Here is a 27,732-nt window from a genome sequence, read left to right as displayed (position 1 = left end):
TAGGCATTAAGTACAAAGTATTATGTTCCATAATGTTTTTACTTGTCCAACCAGATTATCCCAGATGGCAGGTCAACAATAAGTGTAAACTTAGTAAGTACCAAGTTTAAATGTTTAGTAACATTTGCTTTACCGTTTTCCTACACATGGCCTAAAATGGTACTTTGCCCTAATTATTTAATTACTTTCTTAAATTTGAAATAGGTTCAATATAAACCTAAATTTCTTTCATTGTACGTAACTTTTAATTTCTTGTCACTAGACAGATGTCCTGTATTTAAAAAGACATGTTTTACTTGGTCACTATGATAAACAGACAAAGAATAAAGTTAAACAGGGGAAGACACTGGGGATCAAACCTAGTAAATTTGTACTGGTTTTCAAGGAGACCACTAGATTATCCTGCCGCTTACATGTTTGTTTAATATTAAATATGACCTATATTGTGCATGGTATCGCCTTCTCATTAAAGAATTGGATAAGTTGTATGTATAGTGACCTAGGAAGACGCCGGGAATCAAACTCAGTACCTCCCTGCTGTAAGTCAGCCAACTCAGCCAGCGCACCACCGTAGACAAATTAGTCTTCCGTTGGGACTACTTAATACCTTTACTAATTAAAGAAGTAAAAAAAAAAAACATTGGCTTTCCGTGCCAATGATATAAGCCATACTTGGCCTGATCCAGTACCTTATGTCAGCAGGACTGGGAGACACCAGTCAGCCAACTCAGAGGGATCTTCACAGCTTGCTCCTGTTCACTGGCCAACAAATGTTTATTCATTACTAGTGCATGCAGTGTCTTAATTCAGGTAAAAATTTAATTATATTAAATATTTTGTTGAGTTGTGACCTACATTATCAAAATGGGCAACTGATTTGTATTCATAGTGCTTTACAGTGTCTGCAATTAAGAAGAATATGAATTATGATGTATATTTATTTGAGTTGTGACCTACATTACATAATCTGAAATCTGATTTGAACCACATATGAACAAAGTCTAGCAGTCTGGCTTTGAACACAGGTTTTCTGGGTCTGTCAATCATTACATTTTTTAATGTTGACTTGCGATACTTAAAACTTACGTTTAACTGTTGTAATTTCGAAATGTGTTAAGTTTAGTCCATGCCCATACATTTTAACTTTTATAAAAAAGTGTATCTCCGTATTTAGTTGCTTTGTGACGGTGAGTTTATTTTTCTCCCTAGAAAAAAACCACACTCAGCGGGTAAAAACAAAAACGAATCTCAAACTCTCCCAGACGTGACTGAGACACTTACTCGGTGATTCAGAGTCCTACCTGGGCCCTTTGAAAGAAACGACTCTCTCTGACTGTGGTCATGGCCACCCTGCGGTCGCCCCTGCCACAGTCCCCCGGAGACCCCTGAAGAATCGCTTTGGAGACACCGGCATAAAGCTCGGTGTCTGATGTTTTTTCGCCCTGAGACGCGAAAATGTGTGAAACTGAGTTTGCTTCCATGAAATGAGTCAAAATTTGACTGAATAAATCAACGTTTATGTTTCTTCGTTTTTCTATACGTGTCTGTTTTACCCGATTTTTTGTGCTGACGGTGAAGAGACCGAAAAAAAAAATGTTGGAAAACATGGGGGGGGGGGAATGAGGAGAGGAATTAAACGTCGGAAAACAGTGGGACTGAGATGCAGCCTCGGACCAGCAGTGGGAATCGAACTTGTGTCACTGGTCTGCGTTTTTTTAGCCTAAACGGTTAGCGCCCTAGCGCTAAACAGCGGTCATTTTAACCGGCCAAATCGGCGAATAGATCGTACTCCAATGACTTCTGTAGAGGAGCTAAGAGGCAGTTCTGTAATATTAGCCGGGGCTCTCTCAGCCAGAGTACCGAGAGAATCTTGGCCAGGTGTCGAGCGGGAAAGTCAAGAGCACTTTGACAACGGCGTTTGTTTGGCTGTCTTGATGAAGGATCAAGCGCCTAACCTCCCCCCTCGCCGCGTTAGCCTCTCCGCGTTAGCCCCGCCGCTGCCCCAATTAGATCGGTTAACCTTTGTGGGCCGTGGCTGAATCAGAGTCAATATGGCCGCCGTGCCTCCGCTTGAAGGTAATATAAACGCTGCAAATTAGGTGTGGGGGCTTTGGGGGAGGAAAGGGCGGTGGGGGGGGGGGGGGGGGGGGGGGGGGGGGGAGGTGGACTGGAGGATGGGGTAGCGGGAGGCTAATTGCTATGCTAAGTGTAAACGATAAGGGAATGCGGACAAGAATAAACTTTTCCTAGATATTGTTTTTTCGTAATTTAACATGTCAGAGTGCGCACAATAGATATCAAAGGAGTCATGTTTTCAGGACGTTGTTAGGGGTGTTATGGTCGTTGACCCCCAGTTGATGGTACTGGGTTCGACCCCTGATGTCTGGAGGGTGTTTCTGAAGGAGATACCGATTACCTCCCTGCCCCTTAATGACGTTTACTGTTAGTCACTGGTCACTTTAGATAAAAGTCTAAATATCAGATGGAGTGATAGACGTACACCCAATAAAAAAAATGTAAAGAGAGAGCCACCCAGAGAGAGAGAGAGAGAGAGAGAGAGAGAGAGAGAGAGAGAGAGAGAGAGAACAATCTTTCTCTACGGTATAGAAAGAGATAGATAGGACCACGGCCAAAATATAAAACTAAAAGCAAGAGAGGATGAGACAATAATACAGTATACAGCACAGTTCAGGATATGACAGGACAACAGTGTTCTCTTTGTATGCCCCGGCTAATACGATGATAAAGCGAATAAAGAGTGAGCACACGCTTTGTTTGTTTTTTGGAGGAGAAATTTTCAGTTTCCTTTAATCGATGCAATACACGCACACTCACGTACAGGCAGAGAGAAATTCATGGTCTCTCTCTATGTGTGTGTGTGTGTGTTTGTCTTTCTGTCTTATGTCTTTCTGAATTTGCGTGTGCCTGCGTGTGTGTTTGTGTGTGCGTGCGTGCGTGTGTGCGGTTGAGTGTTACCGTGCGTTTGTGCATGTGTGTGTGTGTGTGTGTGTGTGTGTGTGTGTGTGTGTGTGTGTGTGTGCGACATGACTGCAGTCTACTTTTGTCTTTGACGTCTTGATACATTTGTAGGAATATGTGATTTAAATTCATGAGGGTTGACAAAGTCTATACTGGACAGGTAATGGAAAATGCAAGGTGGTAGCCCTTTCATTAAAGTATATATGGATATATGCATTCAGAAATATACATTCATATTGATATCTCTTCTTCCGTTCGCCATTATGCAATATGCGATGTCCGCATCCAAAGCAATAGCAGAATCTAAATGCACCGCAATTTACAGTCAGTGTAAACAAGACTCCCTGAGCAGCCCTCCTTGTCTTTATACACGTATTTTCTCATTCTATAGTTGTCAGGTCAAAGGTCAGAGGTTGGGGGGGTCAAACGATGCAGAGCATTCGCTTCAATAAACAACAGACTCAATCGGGGAGTTTCTGAGCGTGCCTTCGGTCTGCTGCTGTTGCTGCGTTTTAAATATGCCTCGCCGCGACTGAATCTTAAGTCGCTAATGTATTCTCAATAAATCAAAATACCCGCCCAGGGTACGCCTTAAGCCAACGCCGCTGCCGTAGTCGGTAACGTGGAGTTGAAATCTTAATTATTTGTGGGATATTTCACCGCAAGGTGTTTTTAAAAACACGGTTGAATATGCGAGAAAAAACTTAAATAAAGTCTCATTGCGTAATATCCCAGATTAAACAAGGGTACTGATTGATCATCCCAGAGCAGGTCATGTTGCTACAGAAACACAACACTTATTGAAAATTGGTCCTAATAGTATTGAAATAACACCATTGGTGAGAACCAGGAGTATTAGTAGTAGTATAACCATGAATAGGTGAAGTATTAGTTGTGGTATTACTAGGAACATGGGTAAGTATTAGTAGTAGGATTACAAGGAATAGGTAATTAAATATACTTTTCAGGAGCAGAAACACTTCATAGTTACGGCCGTTTTGAAAAGGCATCTGAAAAATATTGATTCAATCTTAATTATGTTATACTTTCATAAAAACCGACAGGCGTGCAACACCGAAAAGGCTCTAACCAAAACAATTATTTCAAATGCCAACACGAGAACGTTATTGAGCGAATACGCTACAGTAACCTGGCATTAAGCACAATAAGGACGTACACACAAGCGGTATACTAAGGCTTTTACAATTTCATAATTTCAGCCATCAAAGAAATGACAAGAAACTCGTGAAGGAACACATATATGTCCAAAACAGAGAAAGATAAAGGACCGCAGAGTTGTGGCAGGAGGAAGGGATTGGAAGGTGTGTGTGTGTGTGTGTGTGTGTGTGTGTGTGTGTGTGTGTGTGTAAGGTTACAGGATAAGTATGTAGCAGACTTCAAACGTGCACACTGATGGAGAGAGTGCAAAGCCACTCTTCTTTTGTGAAACCCTCCTACTTTGTGAGTGATTGTGTGTGCGTGTGTGTTTGTGTGTGTGTTCTGTGTGTGTGTGTGTGTGTGCTCGTTGTGTTTATGTGTTCGGTATGTGTTTGTGTTGGGTGTGTGATAGTGTGTGTCTGGTGCATGCGTCTCTGCGAGTGTATGTATTGTGAGGGAGCGCGTGTGTGTGTTTGTTTGTACGCGTGCGTTTGCGTGCATGTGCGTGAGTGCATGTGCTTGCGTGTGCGTGTTTCCAGCACAATTTTTGCCGTTGCCCTCTTGTCCGGTTGCCTCTGTTTGGCCATTTTCTTATTCTTGCTACGGCTGCGTCTCTAAACGTGATCACACGGATATTGACGGTTTATGGATATCATTTTTTTTCCGTCTCCCAGCCAGAAGGTTTGTGGTCTTCCTGTTGACCGACTCCGATGCATGTGAAAAAAAATAAATAAAAAATTGATAAAACAGCAGTCGGGGACGGGTTCCCTTAACCTCGGCTGTCAAATAGTCGGGGACTTTCCGCCCCACACAACACATCGCCCCGCGGATGTTGTTTCTGCGGACGGTGGGACGATGAAATGTCTCCGCAAAAGCCTCCCGGCCTCTATACCAATGTCCACTGCCCACTCTGGTAAAGAGAGAGAGAGAGTAGAGATAATGAAACATCAGGATGGATATGAAAAGGAACAAGATTTCAAGTCACGATCAAATTTCCAGGGGAATGAAAATATCGATTTTATACACAATGATACGTATGCATAACAAACAACTTCGTACAAAGTGACTCAAATGCTGCACATGTGACACGTTCATTTCGAAACACGAATTGATGAAAGTGAATATCGCACTTTGAGAATGGTTTGCAACATCAGCACGGTTTCGGTCAATATAGTCCAGTTCGGTCCAACGGGGGAACTCACCAATTCACCCTAGTTGTGAATGTGAGTTTCACAGTCAACATTCCATAGGTCCTCAGCGTCACCAATTATCTCTGCTTTCCTTCTCCTTGAGGTCAATTCTCTGAGTCCATATTTTTAAGTGAGAGCCACTCTCCGACTAGCCGGGTTCTACCAGACTCTCGTACTTCACTTCATTTCATTTCATTTGTACAGAGAGTCTGGACCTAATCAATTGACAAACGTTAACTCACTTGAAGGCGGGTGTCTGTTGAAGTTTAAAATGATTGGATCTGCCCAGTGCCACTCTGGATCTGCCATAACCAATCGCTAACGTTTGGTTGTGACGCATGTCATGCGCCGGGAATCACGCGCAGGTTGTACACAAACCAAACACCTTGCGCGTCTGCACGAAAATGTCCGTCAACGACAGCTGCAGGTTTTGTTCGTCGAATTTAATTTATCAGGGAAAAATTGCACGTTGTAAATCAACTACCGACCTACAACAACAACTCAAACTGGCGCGCGACTTTATCGTCATTGTTCTCAGACACGCCCTCTGTTCGCTGATTGGCGGCCGCTGTGGCGGCGCCAGAAAACCAAATTACATGCAGCAGGTCCAGACCTAGTACTGAAGGGAAATTCAAATTGAGCGGAAGTACTTAGGCGGGCGGAGCCAGGCTACTCTCCGACCCCAGCAGAGATTAAATAACCTCCCACGGTGGCAGTTGTGCGTCCAGTTGCGCCCCGGGCGAGACTCCCTCAGAGCGAGACTTCAGTGGAGGTGGCGGTCCGTCCTGTGCACGGCGCCATTTCAACACGCAAACATGGGGGCTCGAGTCCCGTTTGTGTGCGTGGAGCGCCAACACAGCCACCTCCCCCTGGCGGAGACGCAGGGGTCAAAACCTCAAGGAGACGACCCTGACGACCGCTCAGAAGGACAGGAGTAGTCACTGTCTCCGAATTACAAGTGACTCCATTGCTCCTCAGTATATGTATTTATATAAGAGAGAGAGAGAGAGAGAGAGAGAGAGAGAGAGAGAGAGAGAGAGAGAGAGAGAGAGAGAGACAGAGACAGAGACAGAGACAGACGGAGAGAGAGGGAGTACGAGCAGGAGAGGGAGGGAGGGAGACAGACAGACATTTTCGAGAGACAGAGAGTAAGAGTGTGAGAGAGAGAGAGAGAGAGAGAGAGAGAGAGAGAGAGAGAGAGAGAGAGAGAGAGAGAGAGAGAGTGAGCAGCAGACATTGACATAGTGAAAGTAAGAGGGGGGAAGAGAAAGGTAAAGAGGAGAGGGAAGGGAAGAGGAGTTAGGACAGGGGGAGGGTAAAGGAGAGAGCAGATGGAGAGGAGAGAGTAACACCAGATGAATGGGGGAGAGGTCAAGAGGAGGGGGCGAGAGAGAAGAGAAATGGAGGAGAAAGAGAATAATAGCGAGAGAGCAAGAGAGAGCGAGAGAGAGAACACGGCAGCCAGTGGTGGTGGTGGACAGAGGCACCCTGGGTGAATTAGAGTGAGATTACTAGTACCCCCCCCCCCCCCCCCCCCCCCTTGTAGCAGACCATGTAAAGCTCATCTCCGGTTGTCTTTCGCAGTCAATGCCGTGCATTACCCTTGTAGCGCTGCGACAAGGCGCATTTATCAATCCTCCCCACTCAACCCCCTCTCTCTCTCTCTCTCTCTCTCTCTCTCTCTCTCTCTCTCTCTCTCTCTCTCTCTCTCTCTCTCTCTCTCTCTCTCTCTCTCTCGCACATGGTCTCCAGGGATCATATATGTATATATATATATATATATATATGAGAGAGTGTAAGAGCGAGCGAGCGAGAGAGAGAGAGAGAGAGAGAGAGAGTGAGAGCGAGAGAGAGAGCGGGAGAGACACACACACAAACACAGTCCATGAAACGAGGTCTCAACCCATCAGCGGTGGCAGCACACAGAGAGAGAGAGAGAGAACGATCGCCCTCCCCCCTCCACCCCTCCCTCCCTCCCTCCCTCCCTCCCTCCCCCCCCCTCAACCCCATTCCGACCGACAGTGTCCAAATGACTCCTTGAATGGGTTCAGATCCATCACCTGGTGGGGGGGCCGCGGTGGTCCCCGGCGGAAGCCAGTAGTAATGATAGACGGCCAGGCGAGGGGCTCCCAGGAGGGCTCTTCTGGGAGCAAGGGGGGAGACGGGGGAGACGGGGGAGACGGGGGGGGGGCCGGCGTGCTTCCCTCGGTCGGGCCAGATTGCAGCAGGACAAATAATCCACCGATGTAATCGCGGAATGAACTAGATGTAGGAGAGCAGGGGGAGTGAGGGTGAGGAGGGACGGGGTGTGTGTGTGTGTGTGTGTGTGTGTGTGTGTGTGTGTGTGTGTGTGTGTGTGTGTGTGTGTGTGTGTGTGTGTGTGTGTGTGTGTGGGGGGGAGGGTTAGTCTGGGATTGATTCCCTTTATCCCCAGAGCGGCTTGAAGCAACAAGTGGCGGTCTTATGATGGCGATGTGCGGCTGGATTGTCCCTCCAGGCGGGATGGATGGCTGGAGATCTGATCGGCGACACGGGGTTTGGAGACACTCGTGGTACCGCCGGGCGCAGGGCTGGTCGAGGTTTGTGTTCCGGTGACGCGTCGGTCCGAGTGTTTCTGCGGTGGGTTGTGTTGGCTTTAGAAGGATGATGAGATGTGGTGGAGTTTGTTTCTCTGCGTTCTAATTACCAAGGGTTATAGATAAAAAAATGAAATAGATAAGAGATAAAAAGAGAAAGAAGTCGAAAACTATCATCTGCAAAGCTTGAGTGTCATTTACAAAAGTACAATGAACAAAATTTATAAATAAAGAAAGTGCAATGTTTTTTCATAACTCTTTCTGCCTGTTAAACACAAGAAAAATAGAAAGAATTACAATAATTATAATAATCAAAATTAAAAAATACATATATATATACATATAAAAAAGAGAAAGAAATAGAGAACTGTCATCTGCAAAATGTGTGTGTGATTTTCAAGAAATAAAATCTAAATAATTATCAATAAAATCTAAAATAAATAAGGATCTTTCTCATTCTCTACAGAGGCTCCTCGCGGTAATTATTCCCGTAATGTATTCATGTTTTTATGAAGTCAATTATCTTTAAACAAAGACAACAGTCTGACGTCTCCACTCTGAATTCACCTCCCTGTCGCATGGGATATTTCACAAGTCAGTAAACCGCTGTGACTTGTGAAAACCGCTATTGGGATAAAAAGGGAGAATTCCTTCAGAAATACGCGACAGAGAACCCAGTGGAGAGACCGACCCCCTGCTGAGCTTCAAATATCCCCCTTCGACGCTGGAGCATTTTCACACGCCAGTCTCCGGAACCCGCCGAACCGTTGAAGAACCAAACCAACTGTTTACCTTTTGTTAGTTCAAATATTCACTATTTTGTCGTCGCTAATTGTCTCTAAATCTGAGCCGATCCTGGAGTCCTGCCATAAAACAGCTCTTCTATCTATCTGATCGAAAGGTAGCGCATATTGTCTGATTTATTTGTTTTTTAAACATATGGGCAGAACTTAAAGGCAGAATTGTATATCCGCTGTATCAGTTACCCTTTGAGAAATTGTGCTGACGAGCCTTTTTAATGTTCCCCACTTTTTTTCAGTTGAAAAGCAGTCTTGAGGATCTACAACAGACCAACTGTCACAAAGCTGTTTGGACAGTTTATTCTTTAACCACCCTCTATTTACAAAGTTGTTTTCTAGGTACAGTACATCTCGAACAAGCCACTGTCCGTTGTGAGCAAGCGTTTGTTTCAGTTTGATCCATTAGGTATCACAGCAGGAGACTTTAATATCACACAAGATCATTTTTTCCCGGCTACACTGAGAGAACCGAGGACTTAGTTCATGGTTGTCTCTGCTATGAGCTGCTTTGAAGAGGAGAGGAGGAAGAGGAGGAGGAAGAAGAAGAGGAGGATGATGAGGAATGACTCCACATTGGTCTCTTTGGACTCGATTCATTTGTGGTTATGAATGGTCTCTGTTTTCTTGAGTTCCTTTCATAAAATGTTTGTTGCCTTTTTATTTATTCAAAAGGTAATCTGTTTTCAGGGTTATAGAAGGGTTATAGAGGCCAATTTATATATATATATATATATATATATATATATATATTATTCCAGCTGAAGTATAGAGAGATGTAAAATTAACTACAGCAAGTTTAAAAAACAATCCATGCAAACCAGAATAAATTATTTTCACAAAAAAGGACTAAAAAAGCTATTTTTTTCTCCTTTTTTCTTTTAAAAAATTCTCCCTAAACTTTAAGAGCACTTTAGTTTTCTCTCCATTCTTGGAACCCCAACAAAAAAATTCAATAATAATTATCCCTCCTTACTGTTAGTTCTTACAAGGCCTCAGGGTTATTCAGAATAAAGCATGGAAAAAACAAAGTCTTTGATTAATGGTCTGACTACTCTGTAGCTAGCTAGCTTCAGACTCACTGTCCATCGTTTGTTTGGCTAGCATCTTTTTTATCTTGGGGAAATGGATTAGTGGGTTTTTGGGGGTGGCCAGCTGCCAGTGCCTCCATCGAGAGGTTTCAAAGACTGAATCCCTGGGCGGGGTCCATAAATATGTGAAATGTGGTTAATGGGTTAAAGCTTGTTTTCCCAATAGGGTGCCAATTCTGACGTTTCTTTTTGGAGAGAGAGAGGGAGAGGAAGAGAGAGAGAGAGAGAGAACGAAAGAGAACCAGAGAGAAGACGGGGGTGAGAGAGAGAGAGAGAACCAGCGAGAGAGAACCAGACAGAGAGAACGAGAGAACGAGAGAGAATGACAGAGACAGAGAAGCAGAGAGAAAGAGCGAGAGAGAGAGAGTGAGAGAGAGAGAAAACAAGAGAGAAGGAGATAGAGAGCTTACATGAGCCAAAGCCTCAGTGTCTATATTCCAAGTCGCAAGGATAAACTTTTGAGGACAAGTGTCGGAAGAGATTAGAACAAATATACAAAGCAACATATTAAAAAATAACTTGTTTCACCAGAAGCTTGAATTTTGGTACGCATCTATTAATATCTCTTCCCCCCCCCCCCCCCCCCCCCCCGGAGAGGTAAGTTTCTGGAAGGGAGAGAAAATAAACAAAATCGAGACTTTGCTGACACTCCTATGAATTTCTGACATTGGGGCGCCCTTTATTTGGTGGGTTAGCTCTTTCGCTACATGACCATAACGCAGCTTTAGTAAATATATTAACGCCATTCGTCCAGCGCCGGCTAACAGCATCGTAAACGACACGCGCTCCGACTCTGATATAAGAGGACTTCAACACCGACGACAGTATAAATACGAATAGGGGCCCGCGGCGGTGTTTGACTGTGGACGGGAGACCGTAAAGAAGTTACTATTGTCAAAATCACAACAGCCGGCTGTTACTAAACGTAAAGGGCCAGCTGGAAATTTTTACTGCGGGGGTCAGGGGGCGGGGGAATTGACTGAGTTTCATTCGGACGTCGTTGGCTAACGTTTTGTTTTGCTCGTTCTTTTCCCCACCTTCCCTCATGTGAGTGAGTGAGTGAGTGAGTGAGTGAGTGAGTGAGTGAGTGAGTGAGTGAGTGAGTGAGTGAGTGAGTAGTGAGGAGTGAGTGAGTGAGTGAGCGAGCGAGCGAGTGAGTGAGTGAGAGAGTGTGTGTCTGGGGGGTGCGGGGCAGGGGGGTTTGCGTCCATGAGGAGGGAAGGTAGGATAAAAAAAAGGGGGACAGTTGGATATTTTTGTTCCCTTCGCCTGACCTGAGTGAGGAGCCGCGCCGAAAGGCAGCAGGGGCATGGATATGACTCACCTACACAATCCTAGACGCACACACACACACAGAGAGACACTCACACAGCACACTAGCGTCCCAGCAGAATAGCGTTTTTTTTGACGTTTATAATGAGTGAGACGTTTCCAATCTTTGTCGCCGACATTTTGTCCGACTCCAGCACTTGTGACAAATGAAAACCATGAATCACCTTCCATATCATGTTCCCGGTGAAATCCTGCTACACAAAAACGCCTCAACGAGCGCCACCTAGACCAAAAGTCCAACAAAAACCGCCCAAAGGACGCTCAGTGATTGAATTAGCCGGCTCTAAACTAGAGTGGGGGGTCAGTTGGTTTAGAGATGACAGGTCCATAACTCAACATCGGAGTCACCCCCAGACAACTCGTTATTACTCCACCTTAAAAGACACAATATATCTTTACAAGCTTTCCCCGCAGGCGCCCCCCATCTTTGCTTTTGTTATCCCTCCCACGCGTGTAATGGGTAACACGGCAGAGTTTCTTGGAATGTATTTCTCGATAAAAAAAAAATTAGAAAAAAATTGCAGCTAGCCGGTTTAATAGTAGATATCATTCGGGTTTCATGTTATGACACGGCTTTGATGAATGCTCGATCCAGATTGGTCAATTACGGCATTCAGCTGGTGTACAATTTCTGTATGGCGGTGCGATAGCATTCATTTTCGACTAAGGCTTTTATCCACTTTCTTGGATGATGGTGGATTCAGTTACACGTCAAAAATAAGCAGGTTTGGGGTTGAGGCATCTTGCTCAAGGACGCCGACCACTAGACACAGGACATGTATCTGAATTCACATTAAATCCTAAAAAGTGTGTAAAAGCGTCTGCTAAAATGAAACTGAAAAACATGCGTCTGAATCCAAGGTGCTCGCTGTCCTTCGCCTTGGATTAAAGCGCCTGCCAAACGTCCAAAGAGTTAATAGTTAAGAGGATACACGCATGTAAACACAATATTTGCATCTCAAGCCACAGTTTAAACCAAGATTAGAGTGAAGGGCAAATAATCTTATGCAGGCATGGGAAAGACAGCTATATTACATACATTAAAAATACGAAAAGGAAAACTGTTCTTTACCCTAAAGGCCTTTTTATGTTTGTTTATTGTTTCCAGTGATACTTTCTCCTCCCTAATTATTCAAAAATAAAGTTGTTTTTCCTTGGTGAAGAACTCTGCTAATCACGAACGAGAGACACACCATTAATATGAATGAAGTTGCATCCTCATCCACTTTAACATAAAATATATCATCAGTCTCAAATTTCCATCACACTTTTTTTTGGGCCGCACATAAATATAAATATATATCGGTTTGTTTAGAGTTTGTTTTTCATTTGCAGCCGTCGTTGTTTTGAGTAACTGGGTTGAACGCACAAGCTAGTGTTGTATCGCTAATAACGCAGTCCAGCCCAAAAGTAAAGAGCAACAAGGCTTAGCAAACTCCAGCTTATGCTACAATCTGACCAAACACTCTCGGCACTTTTGGGGGGCTTATTAATTATATTAGGGGGGGGAGATTAGAACAAATTCAACTAAGCTCTGGATCTCTCGAAGTTCTCATGGTGTGGTTTTAGCACTGTCCGCACGTAGCCTTACACCGTAGGCCTCTTTGGGTAAGATTACCCATAATGCCCTTCCAGCTCATTAAAAGTACTATATCTGAATTCACTGTAATAGGAATCTTAAACCGTAAATTCAAACATCGAGTGGCTATTGAACTTTTCTTGAAAGTTTAGATTTTTTTGTTGTGTACATTTTTTAAGTTGGTCATGGATATTAGGGAATCATACCCGGTAGGTAGTGGACAATCGGAGGAATCGAATCGCAGTTCATGCCTCAACACTGAACACAACCTCTGCCGGCGATAGCCAACTTTCCCTGGTGGGAAAACGTCCAAAAAGATAATTCCCGGCCACCAACGTCTAAACTTGTAAATGTGTTAAACAAACGAGTTAACAAACTCTCTGAAAGATTCACCATGTCGCAAGAATGAATTTCTCTTCAGTGGAATATCTCCTTGGCGAAACAGGAAGCAAGACCAACTCTGCACCTTTCTGTTTTTGGCTTCTGGCCTAGTTTCCCTCCAGAAGTAAAGAAGGCATAGTAGGAATGCTGGGTTTGAGATTACAAACACCCTGATTAAAGCAGTAATAACGTGGTAAGAGGAAGGTAACTGGTGATGTATGCAGCCTGAAGTGCATCGGTTAATGGGCGAAGGGAGTCTTTGAGCAGGCGCTGGATTTGAATACACGATTGGGATGACAAGACGCGTGTATGACCTTCGCGTGACCCTCTGCGGGCATGGGGCCGCTAATGTGTTAGCGCAAGGAGGAGCATGAGTGGATAATGTTGACGATGGAGCCAGTGGGGAGTAGCGTACTGGGACCCACAAACATCTGCTGATGGTGTCTCAGAGCAGCATGAAAGCTGGTGGAGGAGGTGGTGAGGGGGTTGTAGGGTGGGCGAAAGTATTCAAGCGTCTGGTCGGGTACTTCGCACAGATTTTCCCGACCATCCCTCAAAGTACAGGGAGTACAACACTATGGTAAGTGTAAGTAAGTTACAGATAGAGAGGTCGAGATAGCTGGCAGTCGGAACGCTTCTTGGTTTGAAAGTCCTCCGACTAATCTATAGACATCTTTCAGCAAGATAATGATCCTTAATGTCCTGCTCATTAACGCCCTGCATCCGAAGCTGAACATATACAGGTAAAACTTTACAAGAAGGGTACGTTTATTATCCATGAACAAACCATAGGTCAATGCAGTGATGAGCATTAACTAACCATTAACTGTCACCAGTTAACTTATGGTCCAGTGATTATTTACTAATGGTGCTCATGTTAACTTAGGTATCCATTTATACATTATTTAATAGGATTAGGTTTTAAACCCAACTAACTAACCCTGACATTAACTCTAACCCCGATGCTAATTTTCATTTATGGTTAATTAATTTAAACTTATTGTAAGGCGTTCCCCACATAGTACGACAATCTACCTGTGGCCATCGTTGAAGAAAAATACCTAGTCAACTGCACAGCAATGCCATATCTAAAAAATAAAACGAAATTATGAATTACAAATAAATAAAACCAAAGCGAGTTGCAATAGATCAAATAGGAACTGTAAAAATGCTTAAAGCACAAATGGTAGGAATACTATCGAGACCTTTGTAGTTATTGGGTTTTACACGATCGTGAGCTGAATTCTGTATGGAGCGAGTGCGACTGACTGTAAACAACTTCTGTAGCCGTGCACCTCCTGACCCTATATACATTAATCAATTGTTTGAATCAAGAAATATTAAAAGCGAGCATCCAGGGGAAAGAATCACTGTAGGCAGCAAATATCAGGATCATATTCAATTATTAATAAACGCTACGCTGACCCTATTCGATAAGCAACCTGAACTATTGATTTGCGTTCGGGGCGAGGTACACATGGCCAGGCCACAACCGTATGACACAGCAACATCGATGTATGGATTTTGCCTTTGGAGCCGCAAGAACAAATTTAATTTGAACAGGAAGAGGAGAGTGGGGTTGTTGCAGCAGCAGAGACACACACACACACACACACGCACACACACACACACACACAACTGGGAGGAGTTTGGGAAGTGAAGAGAGGTACGGCGGCCTGAATGTGTTTCCCCGACTTCGATTTCCTCCTCTGATATCGTGGCCGTTCCTTCTGTATGACCCACATGTTTTTTCCGGTCACATCATAAGAAACCAACCAACCGAAACGGCCTCAAGTCACAAGCCCTTCCAATGGATTCAAATTGAGGAAATAGTACTAAATATTTAGATATAAATCTACATTATACTCACAAATTTACAAAAAAAGGTAAGACACATATGTATTTTTTTCATTCAGCAAGGTCTCATTCCTTGGCTGTTTATTATCCGGGGTAAGGGTGAGACTATAAAGCGTACACACTGGGGTACCTACGATAACAAGACCTACTTCGGTGCCTCATCAAAGGGACCCCATGCGGGGCAATCTAGGGCCCCCCGCCCTCACAGACACACACACACACCGAAACAGACGCACACACACACAAACTGACACACACACACACACACACACACACACACAAACCGACACAAGTCCCCCGATACACACACATAAACCGACAAACACCCCCAGACACCACACACACATACACACCGATACACAAACACACACACACACACACACACACACACACACACACACACACACACAGAGACCTTCGACACTTAACGGGGCCATTGGCCAGCGGGGGGGGGGTTCCAATGTTCGTATGAAAACAAGCTCCTGCCAACCGCAAAGAGAAGGTAGAACCCAACGGGAGTCATTAAGAGGTGCAGCGAAAGAATAGATCTCTCTCCATGTATAGTTCATTCTATTCCTACACCAGGCCTGCTGTCTTACCAGTGCTCCCTACAATCTGCCCCGTCACTCTAACGTGTTACGTAAGGCTCAGTTATGGTTCCATGCAGACGCTTCGACGCAGTCTTGAATCTGGTGTGGTGCTGCGTTGGGGTTTTAGCGAGCGGACCAATCACAGCCCTTGCTGCCGTGTCTTCTCGATGCAAGGTTACAATTTTTTGGGAGGCGCACGTCTGGCCCTCGCGGTGGACGCAAGGAGGGTCCACAAGGACGTAATGGGTCCGTAAACCCTCTTGCGTTGCGTCGACGAGGAACCTTAACTGAGCCTTCAGTCTGGGAACCACGAGGACCGGATCCGAAGGGGTCCAAGTTTGGCGGGGACTGCAGGGGGTCCGGCTTAGGGGTACTTTTGGACGGTCAGCCCTCTCTTTCTGAACCCCACGGTCCTGGAACACTCAAACGTATGGACCCTTGGACTGTAAAGGAAACTCTGAAATACCTGCTCAAAGAACAACAGAGCAGTACCCAAACTAAATCTCCCCTGCTTAACGATTGCGGACGTTTGCATTTACGGATTATATAGCTGTACTGTTTTAACGTTTTGTACGGTTTATGTGTTCATTTTTGTGTTACTTTATTCTATATGTTATGTTGTTGACCTGCCCGCAGACTACAGCTCTGAATTCGCCACGTGGCTAACCAACGCGATCTACGTTAAACTTGAACTGAGATGAAGGGTTGATTGACTTGTACCATTGTATATTCAATGATTTCCTGTGACAGTTAATGACCTCAGTCATAAACCTTAAGTCAAACCGTCAAAAACATTCATAAAGACTCCTTCATGTCGAGTCAGTCCTAGGATAACGCTTCAAACAAAATAAAAAGTTAGGTCAACATTACAGTTTACCCTGCACAAGTTTTACACTACTACATGGAGGCCCTGAAACAAACCCAAAACATAATAACTCTAGTCACACCGCAGCTTATAATCATTATGGTGCATTACTGAATACAGAAGACCCAGTGGGATTATTTTACAGCTGGACGACTCAGTACTTCTGGGCGAATATGGCATTTAATGAGGGTCGGGTTGGTCTCACAATGCTTAAGTGCAGCAACGGACCTATGCCTGCATAAAGACCCCATCTATCTGTCTGAATATTTGGGCTACTCTCTGTTTTTACCACCGCCACCAACCCGATCCCTGCCTTCCCCGCGGTCTAACAGCAAAACAAATGGGAACGGATGCATTAGAGCGCAATAAACAAACCATTACCGGCAAAGATTTTTATTTTTGCCGCATTGTTTTTTTGTTTCGGTTTATTGAAGAGGAAATCAGCTCAGCCAGACAAACAAGCAACCATAGCAGTAATTCGCAGAGAGACACAGTTGGAACAATCATGCAAAACATTAAACACATTCTTCTTCATCAACTTACGTCTTCAGATGACTAACTATATTTAGGAAACCATTTTGTGTTGAAAAAAAAGGAAAATTACAGTAATAATCCTACGGCGGCAGTAAAATTGGGGGATTATCTTCAGCGGGAAATAATTACGAGGGAAATAGAGGCGATGCAAGGTTGCTAGGCAACCCCCTCTTTAATTTAAGCATCTCCAGAAAACGTCAATTCCCGACCTACAGCCACACGCTGTGCTGACCGCTGAAAGTTGTGGTCTGGATTTTATTATCACGACTATGTGTATTTTCATTTCACCAGTCACACCAATCAAACTTTAGATGAGTAATGTCAATTTTAGATAACCAATCTAAAGTCTGAAAGCATGTGAGCGATTTGTTTTCTGTGCGCCTCATATTTGTTTAGCCCAATCACGTCGTTGGAATGGGGATCTGCAAGCGTATAATTGGCTATGAACAGGGAACACAAACTGGGCGGCACTGGTACACAGTCAAAAAAACAAACTAAAGTGCATGAAAAGAGTTTCAAATCAACACTGTTTGGAAAGAACTCTGGAGGAACACGCTTATTTAAAATCCCGTTCTGAAAGCACAAATCGGTTGATGATTCAACTGTAATGAAATACGAAAGCAGAGGCAAAACTGTGGCCCTCAAGTTTTTTTGTTCGCTATGTGCCATGTCCTCCCATATTCCAAGTTTGTCTTTAATAAGTTAGCCTTCTGGATCCAAGATTGCCGTTTTACCGCTTTATTTTTGAAAGTGTTGAGAATGACTTTGCTAGACAACTCATTTTCTAATCTAACCAGCTTCAACGGCTCTCGATCAAAATTGTGGATTGAAACGTTGACATTGTATGATTGCATCGGAGAACGCTTTCATCCAAAGAAGTGACTGAATGTTTACTCCGATGCTTGCACTTTAAGGAGAAGGTAGGGGAAAGGCCACTTCATGCTTAACAAAGCCGACAGGTATTTTTCGGGACATTGTCGCCCAGCGTGGTTAACAGTGTTGTCGTTGTATGATTGTATGTGAACGTGTGGTAATGTTGTACAGCGCATTGAGTGGGAACTGGTTAGAAAAATGCTGCATAAATGCAGTACATTTAAAAACAAGTTCAACCACAAGTCTCCCTAAGAATGTTGTGATTTGAATTCCAAACAGCACTCAAAAGGAGTTTAAACGACGGACACACAGGCAGATATAAATCACCGCTTCACCAAAGTGTCGTAGGCACAATTCTCATTATTATTTACAGCTCACGAGTTCATAGATGTACTGCTAATATTTTTCATCAAACTTCTTCAGACATATTTTTTATTATTATTTTATTTTTTTGTGACCACTGGACCGGCTATGAAATCAATTCCAAAACAGCAACGCGTGCGTGTGCGTGCGTGTGCGTGCGTGCGTGCGTGCGTGCTTTCCGTGTGTGTGTTGTGTGCTCGTTCGCTAAGCGTCAGTCGTATCAGGCCTGCTGTTTGTGCAGCTTGACTGATGTGGCGCCGGGGTGACCTACAAAAGCAGCCAATGGCCAGCCAGTAAATCACCTCACTGGCGTCTGCATTAATCTAACGCTGGTAGAGGACGGATTCCGGACACCACCCTACTCCGTCAACACCTCCCTGACTACACCACCATTGCTTCCCTGAGCCAATGAAACCTTCACCTCCTCCACTGCCACCCGACTCCATCAACACCGCCCGACTCCACCACCACTGACACCTCCTCCACCTCCACCCTACTCACCACAACAATCTGAACTCCACACCACCACTCTACCATTGGGACAGGGTGCGAGATCTACATAATGACAGACAGATCTAGAGAGGGACGGAGAGAGGGACGGAGAGAGAGAGCGAGAGAGAGAGAGAGATACAGTCAAATAGAGAGAATGACAGAGAGAGGGAGGCAGTGAGAGAGAGCGAATGATGGACAAATCTAGAGAAGGAAAGAGAGAGAGAGAGTGACAGATACACATAGAGAGAGTGACAGAGAAAGAGAGAGAGAGAGGGAGTGTGAGAGAGTGAATGACAGAAACATATACAGAGAGAGACAGGGAGAGACGGGGAGGGAGAGGGAAAGAGAAAAGGTCAGGAAGAAAAGCGAAAGAATGAACGAGACTAATAGAGAGAGAGAGAGAGAGAGAGAGAGAGAGAGAGAGAGAGAGAGAGAGAGAGAATTACAGACAAATAGAGAGAGAGAGAGAGAGAGAGAGAGAGAGAGAGAGAGAGAGAGAGAGAGAGAGAGAGAGAGAGAGAGAGAGAGAGAGAGAGAGAGAGAGAAATAGAGAGAGGGACTGAGAGAGAGATGTCCTTTCCCCAATACATTTAAAACAAAACGTAAAGTTTATACAGAGGAATCTCCCCCGGGTGCTCCAACTGCCATCCTGGGGAAAAAAATACCAATCTATTTCGGTTTTAAAAACATAACCACAGCATCAGCAGCCAACGGACGGCGGAGACGTTTGACTTTGGGAGGCGGAGCGCTCCTCCTCGTATCTTATCTGGCCCAACGGCGCCTTGCTGTAATATAACAGACTAATTTGATGATGTTGACTTTGACCAGAGGGTGGGTGGTGTTGGTGGGTGGATGTCGCTGAGGGTCTATAGAGGGGGTGTGTGTGTGTGTGTGTGGGGGGGGGGGTGACTGGAGGAGAGAGGGTGGGGGGGGTTGATTTATTAAGGCACCAGGCGCAGCAGGGATCCAATCAGGGCCGCACGTTGGGCACCGGCTGACCAGTGTGTGTGTGTGTGTTTGTCTTTTTGTGTGTGTGTGTGTGTGTGTGTGTGTGTGTGTTCGGGTGCATGTGTGTCCGTGTGTGTGCGCAGTCGTGTTCATGTGTGTGTATTTCTGTGCGTGTCTCTCGAGGCCAGCCACGTGTCAAGGACAAAATGCGACAAAAAAAAAAAAAAAAAAAACGCACACGTACACACAAACACACGCCAGCCCACTCACACAGCCCACTGTGACGAAGGCTCCCACCATTTTTCATCATCGGTGTCACCGGCCCCCATTTCAAGTCTATATATAAACACATACATTCTACTTCCTGTTGCGGTGCCGGCGCGAAATCTTTTTGTGATCACCAGAACACACTTTGAGATGTCACGCAATTATTTATACATGCATAAAATGCAAATGCGATGACAGCCATGCGCACTTCGTGTCTGTGATTCACTCGGTGAACCCGCGTTTATTTTACTTCAATGATAGTGTCATCCATTTACATTTCTTGAACAGCGTGATTGTTCTCGGACTCACCGGTGTGCGAATTTGTATGAAAGTGTGTGTGCTGAATGGCTCCACGTGCTGGAAGCATACTGGTGTGTGTGCACGCACATGACATGGATCACATCACGCGTGAGCATCACTCATTTCATTGACATATATAGCAGATAAGTTTAACCAAAGAGACTCACAATAAGCACCTTTTTCAGAAGAAAGAGAGAAAATATAGCGCTGTTGGTATAGTAAGGATATTCTTACAACCAAGTTCCAAGCACTTACAAACTCTAGGTCAACCCATTCCCCGTATCCAACAAAGATAAGACGGTACGCAATGCTTTGTTCTATTTTTAAGTGCCAGGACGTAAAAAACATACAATAAGTGCATGTAAGTATGGAAGCATATATGTAGCAAAATTCAAATGGCAATGCAATTTGGAATTACATTATGCATTTGACAATTCATTATGCAATTTTATAATGTAATTTGTAAATACGTTATTCAAGGTGTATTTTAACATGCAAAGTGACAATGCAATCCTCAATTAAATTTGCAAAAGTTATAACAATACAAATAGAATAACATTTTGTCAAATTCTTTGAGTTCCTTTATACAAATTGAAAAGCTATAGCGTCCCCGTGATTGCAATCCACTTCGCCACGCTCCGTGTGTTGCGATATTCAAATGACATTTCAATCCGCAAAACGGAATCCAAAACGAAATCCAAAGAGGGAATCCTAAGAGGAATCCAAAAGTCAATATGCAAAGTAGCAAACGTATCAGCCAATCAGCGTCTGGGCGGGAACTACGTCACTTGCTCGTAATTTCCTTGTTCACTTCTAGTTGTGTCAGGTCCATGGTCACCAATGGAGATTATTGATACGCTCCGAAGTTGGCCGATGATTTGGAGAACAATCGTGTTGAAGACACAGATGCGGTAGATAGAGTGCGTGTTTGGGAGATAGGATAGACGACTTATCCTCACTGGTACGTTTTGACGCCAGTGTGGTAAACACAAAGATTTCCCAAGTGCTACAGGCACTGGTGCGAAACATAGGGTCGGGAGACCCACCGTCTCCACCCACTCTCACCTACAAAGCTCTCCACAACCTAGCCCCCAGTTACCTCTGGGACCTCCTCCAAGAATACACTCCCTCCCACTCCCTCCGCTCAACCTCTGCTGGACTACTATGTATCCCCACATCTCGACTCATTACGAATGGGTGCCCGGTCATTCAGCTGTTCAGCACCCAGGCTCTGGAACTCCCTCCCCCCACACATAAAACAGTCAGACACAATAGAAAGTGAAGTAGTTCCCGCCCAGACGCTGATTGGCTGATACGTTTGCCACTTTGCATATTACTTTTTGGATTCCTCTTTGGATTCCTCTTTGGATTTCCTCTTTGGATTCCGTTTTGGATTCCGTTTTGCGGATTGAAATGTCATTTGAATATCGCAACACACGGAGCGTGGCGAAGTGGATTGCAATCACGGGGACGCTATAGCTTTTCAATTTGAATAAAGGAACTCAAAGAATTTGACAAATGTTATTGTATTTTTATTGTTATAACTTTTGCAAATTTAATTGAGGATTGCATTCTCACTTTGCATATTAAAATACACTTTGAATAACGTATTTACAAATTACATTATGAAATTGCATAATGCATTGTCAATTGCATAATGTAATTACTTATTGAATTGCAAATTGCAAATTGCATTGCCATTTGAATTTTGCTACATATATGCTTCCATATATAAGTGCCAGGACGTACAACATACAAAAAAAATTGTGTACATTAAGTGCAAGGCGTACAACATACACTAACTGTGTTAGAGGGATGTAGGAGGACAAGGGGGGGAGGCTATGCCCAACAAACGCACGTCTTGGCTAAATACACTAAACCGTTTCTCTCGCCGGAGTGAGACATCGCCAAGATAACAGTTTTGTTTTTTTTACTTCTTTAAGATATGTTCCCCTTTATGATATGTTTGTCTTCCTCTGTGTCTGGTTGAGCTGATCGATTAAAACCCCCACACACACACACCTGTATTTTAGTTCTAATATTTTAAGTTGTATTATCCGTTATTCCGCTAGCCCAAGCTTTCCGTTCCAGGTGAACTGACAGAACTCCTAATGTGTATTTGCTCCGCACTACGACACAGCGGAAGGAGCGACCAGCTTTTGGAGACCTTCCAAACATTTTAAATATTGTTTCTACATCAAAAATGCATGATCAAACAGCGATTCCTTAATTCCTTAATAAAAGTTTGCAAAGCACTTAGTGGGGTCAGCGACCTCTGAGATGGAGCAACACTGATTCTAAACGTCAGCTGTCTGACCCGCTCAACAAAATGTCCGTCATTGAGCCCTGGTTGTGCGGGCATCCGTACGCACTTTATACTTCGATAAACACAGTCAATGTTTAGTTTTTAGTTTTACTTGTATGTCTTACATCCTGGCACTTAATGTTGGCACTTATTGTGTGTTGTATGTCCTGGCACTTAATGTACACACTTATTGTGTGTTGCATGTCATTGTATTTAATGTACAAACTATTTGTATGTTGTATGTCCTGGCACTTAAAAATAGTACTTGGCATTGTGAAGCATCTTATCCTAGCTATCTTTGTTGTTTACGGGGAATGGGTTAACCTAGTGATTGTTAGTGCTTGGCACAATGAACATCCTTACTGTACCTACAGCGATATATTGTTGTTTCTCTTTCTTCTGACAAATGTACTTATTGTAAGTCGATTTGGACAAAAGCATCTGCTAAACGCCCTCAATGTTAATGTAAACAATAATCTTAAATCGCTTTCTTCGTGCTAGCTTGACCTTGAGCATGCTAGCCCTGACGCCGATACACCCCTTAGCGAATCCGGGTACAACTCCTTGCGGTACACTTGAATCTTTCCCTCTCTCCTTCCACCTCATTTCCAGGTCGTCCTTCCCTGACCCTTCCTTACAAACTACAAAAGGCGCGCAGATACAACTGTAGAAATAATATTAAAAAAACATATTTATTAGTTCTGTATTGACTCTGCCGCGGATGGGCAGGCTGCCATCTATTCCCGATCAGCGCTCAGGAACCCTGGAGACTATTGTTTGCTACGCTCAGCGTCTCCGCTTCGTAACTCAGAAGTCAATGGAACGCGGGCGCTTTGTCTGTTGAAGGAACAATGAAGTAACCCCGAGGAAAGAGAAAAACGAGAGGGTCGAGGTCTGGGGGTCACGTCTCGTTGGTTGCTGGTTGTTGTTGTTTCTCCGATGACTGGTGATGGAATACGAGTTTGAATGAAATCCCAACGGAAACATAAGGGAAGGCCTTCGGACATCTACATGGAGTCGGTCTTATTTTATGCAAAGTGCTGTGAAATAATAAAAGCACACGTATCGATATTGCAGCAAATATAACAAAATGTAACTGATTGAAGTGTGGAAACTGGCAAAGGCTGTAAAGGCCTGACCTATGCTTTGCTACAGGCTACACGCACAGAGATAGATATGGTTCTTCCCGTTAACGATATCGGAGGACAAAACTTAATCGCTACCACCACCACCCTACTCCCCCAACACCATCCTTACTCCACAGACACCTTCACCTCTTGTACCACCACCCTAACACGACAACTTCACCTCTTCCATGACTCTGACCTTTCTCCGCTTTCCGAAATCCATCCAGTCAGTCAGTCAGTCAGTCAGTCAGTCAGTCAGTCAGTCAGTCAGTCAGTCAGTCAGTCAGTCAGTCAGTCAGTCAGTCAGTCAGTCAGTCAGTCAGTCAGTCAGTCAGTCAGTCAGTCAGTCAGTCAGTCAGTCAGTCAGTCAGTCAGTCAGTCAGTCAGTCAGTCAGTCAGTCAGTCAGTCAGTCAGTCAGTCAGTCAGTCAGTCTCTCTCTCTCTCTCTCTCTCTCTCTCTCTCTCTCTCTCTCTCTCTCTCTCTCTCTCTCTCTCTCTCTCTCTCTCTCTCTCTCTCTCTCTCTCTCTCTCTCTCTCTCTCTCTCTCTCTCTCTCTCTCTCTCTCTCTCTCTCTCTCTCTCTCTGTGTGCGTGTAAAAGTTAGGTGGGGTGATCGGCTCGGACCTGTGTTGTGTGTGGAAAGGTAAGTGGGGGATACAAATGACATTGTGGGATCAAACACCCGTTTCTCACAATCAATCCCGATTTGACTCTAACCTCTCTCACCTTTTTTTTTTTACACTGTTGTTACGCCGATTGATCACAGAGCGGCTAATCAAGATCTATCTGAGGGGAAGAGCGACGTTCTGAAGTCGGTCTCCTCTGATTGGTGGACGGCACCTGGCTGCTGGGGGGGATCAATACGTTCCAGTAACCTTCACACACACACACAGCGGGGGGGGGGGGGGGGGGTTGAGTGGTGCAAACAGACCAATCAGAACACCATTTGATTACCGCTTTCCGACGTTTTCTTGTTTGCTGTTTTCTTTGCGGTGGGGGCGAGGGGGGGGGGGGGGGGGGGGGTTGTTGAATGTAAGTCGTTAGTTGTAAGGTGGATTTTTTTTCTCAGAGGACGTCGGGAGAGACCTTAAAAAAACAGCTCAACGTGGGAAAGTCAAAAAGTAGGGAAAGATATTTCGAGGAAAGAGAAAAGCTCGAAATACACATTAGAAAACAGACAAATACAAACAAACAAAATACACGTTTTAGCATGGGGGGGGGACCTCTGTCGTAAGTTGCAAGGTGTTTTTAACAAAGTTGTTGGGAATGACGTCATAACCAGATCAACATGGGAAACTCAGAAAGCAAAACAATCTATTTCTAGGAACTAGAAACACACACATCAACTAACAATGCAGCCATTTGTCGAAAAGTGCTTGGGGCACTTAAAAGATAACGCTTTGTAAAACAACAAGTGTGTGAAAGAGCGTGTTTGCGTCACAGGCGAGCGTGACTTTGCGCTTTCAGTTCAGCGTGACACACACACACACACACACACACACACACACACACACACACACACACACACACACACACACACACACACACACACACACACACACACACACACACACACACACACACACACACACACACGTGACCGGTTCAGAGGCTGTGAAGGCCTAACGACAGTGGGAAAAGTGAGTCGGTGCGCTCAAACAGAGGGGATTGGCTGAGAAAAACCGGTAGATGATTTCTGCCTTATCTAAATTTTCATTGTGACGGAAACACCACAATCAAATAAAGCACTTTGAATCTGTACGAAAACTACGCTGCCGAGTGATCACGTGTGCATGCTTAGGTTTTTGTGTGCGCATGCTTGCATGCATGCATGATTCACGAGCGACCACATTCTCCGGAGTCCGGTCCCCGCGGCTGGGACCACCGCGTTAACTTGTCGTAGTCTTTGTCTTTCCCTTCCCGGTCCTACCCGCGATTAATTGAACGAAGAGTTTAATGAAAATGTACCGTTTGTGCCCATCGGGGTCCTTCGTTTGTTGTCATCTCCTCAAGTGCGTTTAGGGGGGAATCGTGACCGGGAGTCACCGCTCCTCGTCGCTGGATTGACCTTTCAGAGGCGACGCAGAGAATTAAAGCTGTGATTATCACTCAAGGTGTTTCAAAGTGTGCGGTTGTTTTAATGAAATGGTCGGCGGTGGTGGTGGAAAACCCCGCAGGAATACACCAGCAAGGGTACCGCTGCAGAGATGAGAGATTCACGCTAGCTAGCATGTTCATTGAACGTGTGTGTGTGTCTGTGTGTGAGTGTGCAATAATGTATGGCGTTGTGTTTATGGGCCTGCACATATTTACATTTATCTTCAGGGTGTTTAGAAGACGCTTTTATCCAAAGCGACTTACGATAAGTACTTTTGTCAGAAGAACGATTCATGTACCACCCACACACCTCAAAACATGCACACATACACTTAAACAAATGCTCACATACATGCGCACACTAACACACACACAGGCATGAACACACATGCAAACATGCACACATCTAACCATACAAACAACCACACACGCATATGCCTGAATGCATGCCACCAAACACACAGGCACACACCAACACATGCGCGTGTGTGGACGTGCGTGTGAACTTGCGTGCGTGCGTATATGTGTGCACGTGCATACGAGCGCGCAGTGACTGGCGTCTCAGGCAGGAGGACTCTTCGTTCTCCTCCTGACTGATTTATGTCCGGCCTCCACGTCTGCGCGACGTTTTATTCATCCCCAGTCCTTCATTCCACCAGGGACGCCACCGGAGGAAACGCCAGAGGGCACAGGGCGATTTGATTACACTCACGACCCCCCCCCCCCCCCATCCAAAAGGAAAAAAGAAAACGTAAGGACGCATCGAACGGTTAAAGGGTTTACTGGTTCACGATTCTTCTATTCTACGTGTATGAATCCCTTTCAAGCGACAGTGTATGGACACTTTGTAGTGAACTTAAAACACGCATGCTTCCCAGAACTCTGTTGTTGTTTTGAACTCTGTGTTTGAACTGTGTGTTGCACTGTGTGTGTGTGTGTGTGTGTGTGTGTGTGTGTGTGTGTGTGTGTGTGTGTGTGTGTGTGTGTTGCACTGTGTGTGTGTGTGTGTGTGTGAGTGTGTGTGTGTGTAAGCCTCACCCTGTGTGTGTGTGTGTGGGCCTTTGTGCGTGTGTGTATGTGTGCCTGTGTGTGTACGCCTGTATGTGTGCCTGTGTGTGTGTGTGTGTCTGTGTTGCCGTGGTAACCCTAGGCCTCAACAGGCGGGTATCAGCAGGGTTGAACGCTGTGCTGTCAGGAAGTAATGAAGCTCAGAGTGTATGTGTGTGGGTGTGTTCTTTAGTGAGGCATACTGAAGGTCTCCTATACTAAAAGCATGCATGTATGTGCATTGTTTTATTGTGTATATATATAGATATACAAATGTATATGTCTTTGTTTTTGATTCCATGTGGCTTTGATTGTTTTACTTGTTTGTCTATGAATTTGTGGGACACACACACACACACACACACACACGGAGGGCGAGACAGACTTACAGAGAGGAAGAAACAAAGAAAGACAGAGAAAATAGAGAGACAGACAGACAGACAGACAGACAGACAGACAGACAGACAGACAGACAGACAGACAGACAGACAGACAGAGACTCTATTAACGCATTGTGGCATCCCGCCCCTGAAGCCTCGGCCTTCACGGTCCCGTGGGACCGTGAAGGACGGGGTGTACCACCCCCACCCACCAGCCGGCGACGGAGAGCACCGGGTCCTTCCCCCCAATCAGCGGGATGGGGGACACCTGGCGGCTGGGAGGAGGAAGGCCCGGAGCCACTATAAGAGAGGCAGAGACACGCATGGACGGCAGAGGCAGAGACACACATGGACTGCAGAGGCTTGAGGCCCACGGAGACCCAAGCGCACCCTTATCCTGTCTTTTATAATTGCAATAAACGCCGAAGTCGGCTTAAACCAACCGTTGCCACCTGTTTTCCTGAATCCCGGCCCATTCTCCAAGCCGGATACCACATATGGTGGAGAATGCAGGCAACTTGAGCGTTCCCACTACTACTACCCCACCATGCAGAACCCGGACGGAGCCGCGGCGTTGGCTGCCCAGCAACACCAGCGGGAGACCA

The sequence above is a fragment of the Gadus macrocephalus genome, chromosome 4 (assembly GCF_031168955.1).
Source record: "Gadus macrocephalus chromosome 4, ASM3116895v1".
Classification (NCBI taxonomy): domain Eukaryota; kingdom Metazoa; phylum Chordata; class Actinopteri; order Gadiformes; family Gadidae; genus Gadus; species Gadus macrocephalus.
This window is presented reverse-complemented; position numbering follows the sequence as displayed.